We start from the raw sequence: 14374 nt of genomic DNA, 5'->3' as shown, positions 1-14374 counted from the left end.
CTCCCCGGACAACTCACCCAAACTCCCATCTTACATATGCCATCACAGAGAAGTATCTCAAAAATGCAATCAATTATGTGTGGATGCTTAAGGATCCTATGGATCCTTCTATCCATGTAGATTTGCTACCTCTTGACCATTTGTTACCAGCTGAATCTACCCAAGTATCCCAAAAATTCTAGTTACCATGAAGTCACGAGAGAGTGGTGACATGTGCATAAATCCAATAGCAGTCCTGGAAATAAGCCCTGAGGGCAATCCTTCCATATGGTGGACCAGTTGTAGGTCTACCAGCTATCAGCATACACAGGTGGTTTGTAACCTGGAAGATGAGGCCTCCACCTTACTCAACCCTGTATCTACAGCACCAAGCACAGAGCTGAGTGTGGAGATGGTTCTCAATAAATGTTAAAATAAACAGAAAGTAAGTTTTGAAATACCCATGTTAAAACATGATCAACAAATACAAAATGCTAAATAAAGCTCACCACAGAACTTTTCAGGAATTTACATCTACTCAACTGTATGCTGAATAATTTGAAACTAAAAGAGAAATAGACAATGCAGTGTCTGTCCTTGAAAGACTAAACCCAGCATTAGTAGCATGAAGACTGGAATCAGACAATCCCGGTTTCCAAGCCACTTTGGTAAGTCATTAACCATTCTGAGCCTCCACTTTCTCAACTGTAAAATGGGATAACAACATACTCTGTGGGGTTATTGTCAAATTTAAGGATGATACACATGATTAACGTGCTTAATACCCAATAGGTAATAATAGGTAACACTTAATTGGTCTTCATTAAACTGTCACTGTTACTAGATACAAAGATTTGAAAAAATTAACGCGAAACTATTAGAGAACACGCAAGATAAACATTCAACTATGTAGAACTGACTACAAGTGCAGCCAGAGTCCAGAAAGAGAATAAACCAAGCAGACTGGACAGTCAGGTAAGTCTTTATGGGAAAGGAAGGAATACAGCCCAATCGTGAACGGAAGGCACGTTTCTGGGGAGAATGATGGTGGGAGCAGAGACCAGCACACCTAACAACAGGTGTTGGCTATACAAATGACGCCAACACTGGAGCGGAGCACGGATGTGAAGGAAAGCAGAGGAAAAGCCCCAGTGGCAGGTGGGAACACGTCAGAAACAGTCCATCTGGTTTCTCAGTGATAGGCTAAAGGAAGGTTTTGTTTGATCTGTTGCTGAGTAATCAGTTCCCTAATTCCATCAAAATTAGAGAATGAAGTTGAGAATTTCTCTAATAAAAGGAATTGTAACAAAGAAAAGCAATGGCAAAAAGGATAAAGAGATTTTTGTTGTCTTATAATTCTTCAGCATTAAAAACCGCCTCATTTTCAGGAACTTGATCTCTGAAGCAATATGTCAATTATTACTGATAATTCTGTTTTATCAGTGAATAGGACTTCCACACCCATGTATTTGTACAGCATCTCAATACACCAGTGTCTGATGAGGACACTTCACGTGGCCAAGTATACCAACCATGTCTCCTCTGTACCCAAGTATACCCAAGGATGGCCTCTGGGAGAAGTCTACAGCTTATGTCCAGACCCAAAGAAAAACTCTAGAATGATGCTTCCCATGTCAGAGTAAACTGGGTCTAAAATATGAGCACAGGTGACAGAACCCTACATTGTATTATTCATAAAAACCAACGCTAGGGAAAAAAAAAAAAAAAAACAGCAGCACAGAGTTTATGCAAGGAGAAGGTTGTTACTTAACTCACTCAATCTCTGAAAGACCCTAACAGGGAACTGAGTGTCTCTAAGACCTCCACCAGCATCTGTGAAGGTGGATCTTAATTTTTTTAAGGTTTCCAGTCCTGAGGGAACAGTTGAATGAGAAAATAGAAGTGATCACTGCCAATACCAACATTGTTCTTTGCCAAGCAACAAGAAAGGAACTTAATCCTCCTAGCATCTTCAGCTGACCAGCCCTAGAATCACAAAGGAAGACTATCCTAAAGGCAGAAGCTAGCCATTCTAATGCAATTTTCACTGGGCCATCATTTCATATAAATCAAAGGAGAGCGCAGCATGCCCCCAGCCAGCAATGTGAGCTGTGAAGTTTCAAAATACCAAAAGCGAACCCAGACTGGAATAAAGCGCTTTGTTCTTTCAGCAAATATGGTAGACTCTTAACAGAGAAATACAAGGTCCATTTTCACGAACAGGGAATTTTTTACAGCATGCTTCTCGCCCACCCCAGATAAACTGCTGAGACACAAGAAGGCTGAGCGCTCCGTCCCAGGTAAGGATGGGGCATCCTCCATCGGGCTTTCATGTCTCAGCTCCCACCACCTGCCATCCCATATATTTTCCAAGTCTCTTTTGCTAGAAACTTTGCCAAATCTTTAGTTGTTTCCCTTCAAGATCAGAGACACATCTGCAGATGTAATTTTCGAATTACAGAAGCACCAGTATAATCTGTTGATGTTACTATTTTTCTTTTCACACACATGCTGGGAAATTGTAGGGATACATGAAAACTCACACAGGATTTTACGAGGAGAGAAAGGGAAAGGGAGAGGGGAGATGATGAAGGAAGAAAGGAGTGGGGGAGTGGAGGGGAAGAGAATGCGAGAAAAAAGAGAGAAACAAAGCTTAAGCAGGAAAAAAGTTATTATAAACCTTCACTGCCCTCACCAACCTTCACCTCTTGTCAAGAGCTCCTTACAAGTTCTTACACATGAAACTTAACTCCAGCCTGTTTAGTTAATTATGAAAAATCAACATGGAAACCATTATTTCAGTGTGTAAATTTATTCACCAGGTGTTGTCCATCCAATGCCCTCCTGTTCTCAAGCTGACAAGAATAACCTGAGGCACCAGGCAGAGGGGGGGAATCCACAGGGAGCTGTCACATTATTCCAGAAGATGCCAGGTGGAGGAAGCAAGGCTCCATTTCCCCACCTTACTGGGTTTAATTTCAAGAAGATGACTATTCAGTGAAGGCAGGGCTGTAGCCCAGGGTCAATGTTAAGAGGGAGTCTCCTGGTCTGAAGTCTGACTAAGTGTTCTGCAGGCACTTAGACACACACTTGCCTCAGGGCCAAGGCTCCTGGGGCCCTGCACACAACTGTGTGAGCTCACAGTAAAGGGCTGCCTGCCCCCCAAAATCTGTTCTACTGGCCCGTCGTCTTGGGTTGGGTTCCCTAAAAGCAGAAGGAATAGAGGAAGTGTTGTGGAGTCTCAGGAAAAGCCTCTGAGGCAGTTGGAAGAGCAGAAAAGGACAAGGGGAAGAAGGTAAACAAAATGTGGTCTCGGCTGATGTCAGGTTTCAGCCTAATGCCCCTGGCAGCCCTGAAGCATGAATTGTAATTCAGAATGCATTTGGGCTGGACACCAAAAACCTCTAGGACCATATACGCAGTCACTGGCTGTAGGTCAACCCTGCAGGAGAGGAGAGATGCATGAACTCCCATCTAATGAGGCATTTCTCTGGATGGGAATGAAGCTGTGAGCCCTTAGCAGCCACCACTTAAGCAGCTGAGACAGTTGCTCCTCATGCGGTCTGCCTCTTGCACAGCTCAGAGCCCTATGTTTCCCATGGTAAGTTCTTCCTTCCGGACACAGCTTCTTCAGGAGTTCTGATTAGTCAACATCTCCAGGGCAACTTGTAAGATGCAGATTTGTTTGAGGAATTACAGCCATGGCAGCTCAGTTAGTCCTGAGCCAGAAATGATACTCACCAATTCATCACCACGCTCTACCAGGGTTCTAGATCCCTTCCCTGCAGCGGGCACTTGTGCTGATCTAGGTGATTCGACTGATGGAAGGTTCAGGCCTCACCCCTGAGGAATCTGTGCCCCTGCTCATCATCTCTTTATCAGATCAGAGCTGCTATAATTGCCCTTTTACAGCTAGAATTGAATAAGGCAGGGCTGCCACGGCCAATCATCTGAATGCAAAACGTCTTCGTCCTGGTAACTGACACAGCAGTAGCCCTACTTCCTCATGATCACCAAGGGTCAGTTACCCCAAATTCCTGTCTCTGCCTGCTCTTCTCCTGGTATAAGGGATCCCAAGTGATGAGTCACAGCCATACCTTTCAATTTAGTATGGTTCCTGTGACCCCCATGGAAGCATTCCCCACTGGGAATCAGAACCTGGTGTTCCACAGACCCTAAAATGGCAGAGACAGGAAGCACAGATTCCCCCAAGAGGATCAGTGAAAGTGATGGGGAGCGGGACCATTTCTACTGCCACCCCTAAGTTGCCAGACCCATGTATTCCACCCAGTGGCCACAGGTCAAGATGTATATCATCACATCCTAAAGGATAACACCAAGCTCCACAGGACACTGTCTAAAAGTTGCCTTTAAGAGGTCATCTCATATCATACCTGCAATTTCTAGATAGTATGGCATGAGGTAGGACCAGTAGACTCCATGATCTTGTGCTCACTTGCATGGCTCCTTTGCCACAGACTGAGTCCCTTGGTGCAAGGTGATGATTTGCAGGACCTCCTACCAGTGTTTCAGATACTCTGTGGGCCCTCAGAGAGCCATGCCAATGAAGTCACTCTGGACAGGAAAGGAAAATCTATACCTAGAGGATGTGTTCATCTTGTGCGGGATGGTTTTTCTATTTTTTCAGATGGAAAGGTTCCAATGTAACCTACTTGCCAGTGACTTGGCCAAGGACAGAGCTGGCTAAAATCCTGTCCATTTGGTTATTTAGTGACACTTTTGCAGTGGATAGTCTCTGGCGGGTATCACTATGCAGTACCAAGTTTCCCATACTTTCTTCTGCTCCCAGAGGACCATCCACATTCTTCTTCCCCAGACCACCTTCTCCCAGTCTTTCAACCACGCTCTTTCCAGGCCCCTGACTACCTACTAAGCCATTCACCAACGCCCACCAGTCTGTGTTCACACTTACCCTGGACCACTTCTCCCTCCACATGAAACGCCCAGAGTCTAAGAGACCCCCAAAAACGAACCACCAGAGTCCAGAGTCAAAGCTAAGCAGCAAGGGTCATTTATTGCAGGTTCGAACCTGGACCTCTGCGCCCCCGTTGCCGGTGACGCCAAGAGGCCCTGAGAGAGGTTTTTACACCCCTTTTATAGACAGGTACAAACAAGTCATGGGGAAATCAGGAATTTTCCACAGTTACAGAGCTGCGATTGGTTGGTGTTTAAAGTTGGACACTTAACAGTATTCGATTGGTTCCTGCCTTTAGGTCAGACCACAACCGGGGGTACGGGTATCACAATGATTGATCAGGAATACACGGATGTGCCAGGCAACAATGATTGATCAGGAGTACACGGATGTGCCAAGTAACAATGGTTGATCAGGAATATACGGATGTGCCAGGCAACAATGATTGATCAGGAATACATGGGCACGCCAAGCAATTGTACAGAAGCGGAACAAGCTGGTTAAGCTTGGTTAGGTTTCAGTTTCCCGTAACTTAAGCTTTTAAGTTTTAATTTTCTCAGGCCTCTCACACACAAAGGGAATGACCAGATTCTCTGCCTGAAATTCTTCCCTCCAGAAGTTTTCCCCTCAGCACTATTCACTCTTGGGTGGGGCTGTACCACAATGCCTGTCTATTTTTTATTTGCACCAAAGTACTGCACCAACCCATCTGTGAACTAGCTCAGGGTCTTTCCTCTTCTATCAGTTGGTCATGGACAAACTCCGTGGGACCATAGCGTGAGCTGAGGAGAGGCATCAGTGCAACACAGAAAGGTAACATGGGATCTTTGCCATCTGTTTGGTCAGCTACCTCTGAGCTCACTCAAGTCAACCCTACATGGAACACTTCCTTCTTAGTGGGAGTCACTGTCTTAGCGGGTCTGACATATCCATTTCATAATGGACAGTTATGATCACATAGTCCCGTATGATCACATACTTGCTGTCCTGTAATTAGACACTCAAGTCTCTTTTGTGGCCCCATCGCTTGCCAACAACTGCTTTACAAATAGTGACTAGTTCTCTGCTGCAGATGGTAGGCACTTGCTCAAGAGTCCAGGTGCTGGGCTGTTGTGACTCTCCACCCAGGGCTGGCCAGCATCTTCACATGACTCCTTTGCCTACCACAGACTGCTCTAATACCAGGGAACTGTCGAGCCATATACTGCAACATAGGCCCACGCAGAGCTTTCTTTCTCTCTCTGAGACTCCCCAGCCTGGCAGCCTTCTGCCCACTGGATACAGTCAGACCAGTATTCCCAGGCATGGAATGTTTCCACTCCCTCCTGCTCTCTCTCCCAAGCCTGTGAGGACGTCAGAAGACGGAGCTGGCTCTTAAAAGCACTCAGGGCTCAACCCATGAGGCTGTCCTGCCTCCAACTGCTGCCTTAATGCTCTAGTCTTGCACTAATTTCTCAGGATAATCACAGACTTCCCTTTGAAGTTCCACCATGGGCTTCCATAGTAGGTGCAATCCAGATGCAACACAGCCACTCCAGGCCCAAAAAAGAAGCCCAATGACACGGACCCACAACAGTCAACATTCAGACAGAACTGTAGAAATAATTCAGATCATGTCCTCACTGCAACGCTTCATCCCTTTCAGTGGCTCCCCATGCTTTCCTAGGGGGCACTCGGGACCCCTCCTAATCTGGCCCCCACCACTTCCTCACCACACACCCCATATTCTGACCACAATGACCTCATTATCTCTCCCCGTGCACAATACTGCAGTGTATTTGCACTTCAGCGTCCACTTCCTAAGACGGTCTCATCACAGCATCAACCCGAAGGGCTAGTACTCATCCCCCCTAAACACAGCTCAGACACCTTCTTCCACATGGCAGAGTCAGATGCCCCACTGCTCTGCCTGCACAGCCCTGATCATACTCTCCGGTGATCCCTCGTTTGCAAGCCTGCCCTCCTCCTTCCCTAAGCTGTAGGCCACTTTAAGTCAGGCACCAAGACCTGTTTCAGCTCAATCTTATCCTCATCACCTACTCCAGAGCCTGGCACAAAAGAGATACTCAATGGATAATAAATCAATAAGTGAATGAATGTATGTAGGTGAAAGTATGTTATGTCTCACATAAGAAAAAAAATCCACACTACAATGAAATAACTCATGAACATGTATAACTAAAACCCTCCATCCACCCCCACTGCCCCGCCCTGTCATAAGAAAATCTAAGATGTTTGCAGAAGCGGAGTATTGTTAGGCATTTCTTGTTAAGTTGTTGGAGTCATGCCCCCCGCCTTCAAGATTTCCTACCTGCAGTGATTTTATAACTCATTGCCGCTCTATTTTCACTGTTGACCACTGCCTGCCTCACTCCACCAGTACCACCAAAATACCGCAAAATAGTCACTGTTCTTTGCTCTCAAAATCATGACTCCAGCTGGAAGAGAATGACAAGCTGGAGATTTCTGGGCTCTACTCTTTTTCTGTTCTCAGGGGCATTCCTGCTGCCTCACTGGCCACGTCAGCCACTGTCCTATTGACTCCCAACCACACAGGACAGCTTAAACCATTCCTGATGGATGGCAAATTTCACAGCTGTGGTTATTCTTCAGTCCTTTCTATAGAGGGAAGTATCCCTGCTGAATCACTAGAGGAAGCTACAGGGTTTTTTTTTTTTAGTTCTTTTAAGAAATGGCAGTCGAAAAATGTGTGAACCCCACAAAATCTTATTCTTAACTGACCACTGAGGCAGGGTGAAGATACTCTGTCTCTCCCCTGACCACAGGAGTGAGTTTGCCTATTCTCAGGACAGTATCACAGTACCCTGGCATTGCCCATATTCAGGATGCAGCCTCAATCCCAAAATCTTCATGCATCTTTCTAAACAGGGGAGAGAGTCACATGTACAACCCAGATCTGACAAATACCCTCAGGTCTCCCCTAAGGTAACAAGATACCTCAGTTATTGAGGTTGACCAAGTTTACTGTTGACCAAAAGCTTACATGTTTTAATATGGTAATAATCATTCCTAATTTTATCAACATGGACTTATTATGTCTTAATCCTGGTTTTGAGAAATCCCAATGTCTCTACTTCTCCTGATGAGTATTTCAGAGTAACATAATTCTGACTGAGATTGATGTTATTAATTTTGATGTTTAAAAGCACCCTGGCTGTGGGCCACTTTTATGAGGCTGTGTCCCTCCAGAGAGCCAACCTGTTACCATCACTCTGTCTGACCATCACACTGGTCAGACAACACTGGGGTCTGGCTCTAGTCTGTATTACCACCTCGAGGGACAGAACATACCAGAGAAATCCAGTCACAACTGACCAGCATGGTGATTGGATCTGAACCCAGGTCTTAAGGGGAAGAGATTCATGAAATCAAGTAAACAAACAACAATATGGGTCACGCCCCTGATAGGCAGTAAATCACTTGTCTAAAATCAGTTTCAGCTTCTGCATTAATTTCTTTTCAAGTTCTAAGTTTGCTGAAGAAATTCGGGAGACCATCTGACTGATTTGTTTCTCAATGGTTTCAAAGACTTGCAAAAGAAATGTGATTTTAATTTACAGCTTTTAAAACTCTCTGCTTGAAGTGGTTTGCACAGTAAGGTTGTGGCTACATGTCAACACAGCTTATTGAAAAGTTTAAAATATCAGTCCTTAAGCCTTGTTGGTGGTGGTGGTGGTTTCTTTGATTGGTTATACATAAGTCACAGAACCAGTCTGACTAGTTTTAACCCTGACTGATTTGAGGGCTGATCTTGGTATTTTTGTTGAAAATAGCCTGAGAGCTGATTTGGCTCCCAACTCCTTAAAAGTTAAACACTGAGGGCAAAGTTCACCACTCTATAAGCCACCTTCAGGCCTATTCCTTGGACTCATCATCAAGCTTTCACCAGCTCTCAAGATGGGTTTATCAGAACAGAACTACATGGTAACATTTCTATTCCTTGGTTGACACTACTCAGCAGCAGATTTACCCTATCTGTATGCTCCTTTTTCTGTGAGGGGAGTCCGTGAGATGGCACATGGAACATGTAAAGCAGGGTCAAACTTCAGCTAAATGTTGGGTTTAATTTGCCCATCTGTAGTAGAACCACCTGCAGCTCTTACCCCCAAGGTCTCTCCACCCAAGGTAAACCAAGTGTACTCTTCCATTGTCCACTTCCCACTTCCCAGGTTTTATTCTCTCACTACATTAATTTTCATATTGACAAAGGGATACAAAAGAGAAAAACAGTTCCCACCCTGTCTTCTGTTGGCCTCTTCCTTTTCTTCTCTCTCTAAATACAACAAAAAGAACCTTTTCTCTAAATTAGTAACTATTCACAAACTTCCCCTGTTGGACATTTGCCTTCCTGATATATTGTTTCGCCCTGTCTAGTCCCACATGTTGTCAGTACTGTGTGTCTAACGTGGGATGGACTGCCTTGGGTGGGGGCGTCATCTATCAATACAAGTGTTCAAACAGGTGTTGAACAACACCTATCTGTGTTACTGTGGAGTAGAGGGTTGTGTTACATGGATCCAAAGCCCTTTTTGACTGTGAAATTCTACATCTAACTATTGAAATCCATGTTTCCCCAGACCAATGTCACTCTACTGGGATATATGGTGCTGCATTATTACTGATTACCCACCTCAACCACTACTGCAGCCACCCACAGTCACTCTTTACTGAGGCCTCCTGCTGAACCTCTGCTACACTCAACTGCCTATAGAGGCACTTGCTACGGTTGTGAGAACAAACTGTCCAGTTGCCTTTACCAAGTGCCATTAACCTTGCCAGTCACTGCCATAACCTCTACCAGGTGCTGCCTGTGATGCATGGAAGCCTCCAGGGGCCAAAGCAGGTCGGTGTTCTCCAGATTTCTCAATGTGTAGAAGCTGTATTATAGTGGAGCAGAGGAGAGGAGAATGTCACTCTCCCAACAGGTGATTACAGTGTGCTACATGGGTACTATAGCAGACTGAAAAACTGGTCTCACTTCTGCCCTCCCCCATGATAGTTGCATATACCCCACATCCTTACCATAACCTCATGAAGGGCAGAGTGTACTTCCCTGCCCTTTGGCTTTTGCCATGACCACGTAACTTGCTTCAGCCGATGGAGAGGCCAGTAGGTAAGACATAAATAGATGATTTGGGTATGCTTGTACCTTTGGTCTGGTTCTTGTGCTTCTGTCATCACTACGAAAACCTACTCTGGGTAGCCTGGTCCCTAACATGAAACAAAAGGAGAAGAGCCACCTCAGATGACCATTGGACCCACAGCCCACAGCCTGTAGCTGTAGCCTGTAGCTGCCACCCACCAATCTGCAGAACCACAAGCATGAGAGTCAACTATCGTTGAATTAGGCACCAAGTTTCAGGGTGGCTGGCAGCATTATGACAGCCATAAAGAACTTGTACAGGAATTAAAGGAATGCTGTTTATAAAATGGTATTGTCATAAAACCTTTGGTTTTCAAATGATTGTTATTTTTGTCTTTGCCTTTTGCCACTTCCATAAAACTCAGATAAAAGTAAATGGAAGACTGGGCAGTTAACAAAGGGCATGTCAAATATGATGCTAGAGTTCCCTTTCTGCTCTGATGACTGAGGGTTTCTAACTGAGTGGAGCTTCTTGACAACGGATTCCAAGCTGAGTTCCTCAGAACTCTAGAGACTCTACTAAGGAACCAGAAAGACATTCACAAGCAATCCTTACTCCTATGTGCTAGAAATTCACAGCCATGTATGTGATACCTTCCCTATTCTCCCAATATTTCCAGACAAACCACAGTGGCCTGGACATAGTCCACGTTTCTTCATCTCACACAGAATGGCTGACCTCACTTCCACATCCAAGATGAAATACCTTATAACCCTCCCCAGTCCTTTCAGACCCTTCTTCATTCAACAAATATTTGAGCACCTACTACATGCCAAGCCATAAGCTGAGCACTGGCAATACAGGAGTGGTCAAAACCCAATAGTCCCTGAACTCCCAGATTCCATCTTAGGGTCATGGCTGCTGCTGACCCAGACAGGTCTTTCCTTGATGGTGGAGAAGTCTTTTATAATTTCTTTAGCCTAGCGTGTGGGTTCATAATCAACAATAGCATTTTGACACATGGCCTAATTTGCAAGTAAGTCTTCACTCTGTATCCTGATGCCATCCCTTTCATTCTATTTGGACCCCCTCTCTGAACTCCCCAATCTAGATGGCTAGAGAGAGTTTCTAGAGCACTCTTCAGAGTGTTCCTTCCAGTCATACCTATGATACTCACAGTGGTACTCCCAACCATGTGCGGCAAAGTTCTCCACTGAATACCTTTTCTAGGTTGACATGGGGTATAGATAGTCACTGAGTTATGTTCACACACTCGCCTCACCAATAGCTTCTCCAGATTTTTTATTACTTCTTCTGTACTTCCATATTCCAATTTCTTTTACCTTTACCTTTTCATTCAAGAGCATCTCCTAACCTCTCCAAGGCATACTCTAGCTTCTGAATCCCTGGAAATGGTACCTCCTCGGTTTTATTCCACCAAAAAGCAGCCATCTTCAATGACCTTAACAAAATTATTTCTGATTTCCAGTGTCAGGGCTCTGTTTTAGAAGCTTTCCTTTCTTAATGTCCTCTGACTTGCAGGTGAAGGTCACTGTCTGAATGCTGTTTTGAAGAGATGGATCCCTAACTCCACTCACTGTTACAGCCCTATGTTTGTGTCCAAATCTAGCCCCTTGTAAACTTGGTTTCCTCAGCACCAGAAAGTAATTTCCTTGCCAAACACAGATGACCTACTCTTCTGCCCCATCTTCCCTGCACTGGGATCACAGACGTGAAAACCACAAGGACTCCAGACCTCTTCCCCACAACCTCTCTGAGTTTGGTACTCCCAAGCACCCTTTCCAGAAATGTGATGACAATGGCATATCACACTGCCACACGTTTGATGCCATCCACATAGACTCAAGCTCCTAGGTCAAGGATAGCATCAAGAAACCATCTCAGCGTCCCATTTATTCACAGTGGTAATTTGCACTGTCTTGAAATTTTATCTGCGGCCACATCCTCTGTCAGCAGGAAAGAAATCCGCAACCAATGAGTTATGTTTGCTGCAGAGCCAAGATTAGTAGTGGTGCTATCCTGATGTTGAACGTCAAGTGTAAATGATTGGGCTAGAACTTCAGTTGCTATTTCTTTCAGTGCTACAGCTTTCCTACATAAACCTGTGATTTTATTTAAAGTGAAATTTCAAAGGATACTAACATCTCTCATAAATTTACTATACATGTATTTCTGGCAGGCCCACTCCACAGTCAGTCAAAGATATGGGGATATGTCTAAATCCTGGCAGTGTGTTTTCCTGGGGGAAACACCCCACCAATACATTAAGAATCTCCAGAGGAGTCAGTGCCAGGATCCGTACTCTTTTAATGCAGGGGAAAGGGAAGTAGCTCTAGCAAACCATGATGAGTGGTGAGTTAGATTATTATCCAGCAAATAACACCTCCGTCTCCCACCTCCGTGGGCAGTCATTCCCCAGCTCCACCGATGTTAAGTTTTGTCTGCGACTTACTCCAGATGCCAGAGTATGGATGGAGGTGAAGGTGTGGCAGGTGTGACCCCAGGCCTCGGGGGCCATCATGTGTTTCCATAATTCCTTCCGGCTGCTACCCCTTCAGCCTGAGCGCCAGAAGGAACACATGGAGCAGAGCCACCCCAGCCACCCCTCAGTGAATGTGAAAACACATGCTGATGGCTGCATGGCGGGGGGTGGTTCAGGAAATAGTGCAAGTTAGCTGATTGGCTAGGTCACAAGCCAAACAAAGGTGGGCTCAACCTGGTGAGCAGGTACCCAGAGGGTGGGTTGGTCCCATCAGAGGTGGGCTCTCTCTAGAGAGAGATTCACAGACAGTACGGTGGGGCTGGGCTTGGTCTAAAGGCCAAGAAGAATCCTGCTAGGAAGTCAAGGAGAGAACGGTAGGCCGATCAGTGTCCACAGACCCCTCCTGCTCTGCAAGAGCATGATGTTCTTTCTCCCTTTCTTAGGAGGGGCAGGACCTCTGCCCTCAGCATGACCACTGTATGCCATGTACTGGCAAGATCCTTGGACGGTCAGTGATCTGGCAGAATGCTGCTGAAGACCTCATCAATGTGAAGCTCATTCTTTTTCCTCCCCCGCCCTTCATCCCCCCACCTGGGGGGAGGGGTCCCGTACCCACTACAGCAATGAGAACCAGCAGCCGTGCCACATGGATCTCACAACTGGAAATGGGATTGCACATTCCCAACCAAGGGAGGAACACAAAGATGCTTTCTTCTATCCTACTGGAAAAGGTGAAGAATCTGGCAACATGGACTTTCAGAGGTCTGCAGCTCAGCCATAGGCACACATTCCGTTCAGCAGGATATGGCTAAATAATCCCGGTGGCCCAATCTGTCACCACCAATTCTGAATGTCTTCACTTCAGAGGAGGACCAATCCTGCTCCTACCCTAGCAAGCCAGACAAAGCCATGCCATATCCAAATGGTCACTACGGACCCAGTCTCAACAATAGACCAGGGCTAGTACTTAAAGAGTAGAATCAGTGTTTTAAAAAAAAAAAAAGATGAGAATATGAAAACGGGGTCCTGCTCAGCTTAGGAATGAGTGCTGAGATTCGCTGGCCTCCAGGGAAGGAGAGAACATGGCCCCTCTATGTATATGTGACTCCCAGCCAGGTTATGGTGCTCTAGAAGGCCACAGCCAGTTTGGTTTCATTTGCTAGGTTGGGGCTGGAAGTATGCAGAAGGGTTCAGGGGTGAGGGTGGGAGAAAGTATAATTTGGGTCACCTTAGAAACAAACTAAAGCATACCCAATATAGAGAATAATTTTCATTGGAAAACAAACTTGTTAAGGACTTTACACTCAAAGGAAGAAAGGAGAGAAGAATTCAACCCTGGGGTTGCTATATATCAACATTTACATCAGCCACTCCAGAATCATAACAGTAGGACATTTTCATACCAAAATATGAAGAGCTGGCAAGACATCCTCATTTGGGGTCTCCTAGTCACAGCTTTCTCAAAGCCAAAGCCAATCCTATGATACAAAAGAGGAGGTTTCTGAAAGAGACAGAGTGAAAGGAGAAAATGAGGAAAGTCCTGTAAGCATCTCCATGTGGGTTTGTGCCCTTGAAGTCCTCACAGGACCCACTGCAGCCTACAGGACGCCCCCAGGTCAGAAGGGCACAGTTTCTCAAGGGCACAGGGTCTCAGGAAGACTCATCTGTCTCTGTCCAATGAAAAGATTATTTTCCACACAGTGACAGGGGAAACTCTTTATGATTTAAGAGAGTGAATCCCACAGCCAGCCCAGGCCGGCGTGGGTGAGAAACTTCTCTCAGCTGACAGATGAGGGCTTGGCAGGGGAGCATCCAGCTTCAGTCTGGCTGTGGCAGATAGAGGTGTAGGCA

At 45.5% G+C, this 14374-nt stretch overlaps 1 long non-coding RNA gene across 1 annotated transcript in view; it reads right to left on the bottom strand.

Annotated features, from left to right (window-relative positions):
- Window positions 1-14007, bottom strand: part of LOC131492116 (uncharacterized) — a 320635-nt gene extending 306628 nt beyond the window's left edge. Inside the window, exon 1 of the long non-coding RNA XR_009251861.1 lies at window positions 13927-14007. This is a non-coding gene — a long non-coding RNA (uncharacterized LOC131492116). The remainder of the gene's footprint in view (window positions 1-13926) is intronic.
- Between the last annotated feature and the right edge of the window lie 367 nt (window positions 14008-14374).

This window comes from Neofelis nebulosa, chromosome 12 (genome assembly GCF_028018385.1).
Source record: "Neofelis nebulosa isolate mNeoNeb1 chromosome 12, mNeoNeb1.pri, whole genome shotgun sequence".
NCBI classification, from domain to species: Eukaryota; Metazoa; Chordata; class Mammalia; order Carnivora; family Felidae; genus Neofelis; species Neofelis nebulosa.
Note: the sequence above shows the minus strand (reverse complement) of the source record. Positions and strands in the feature narration are given on the sequence as shown.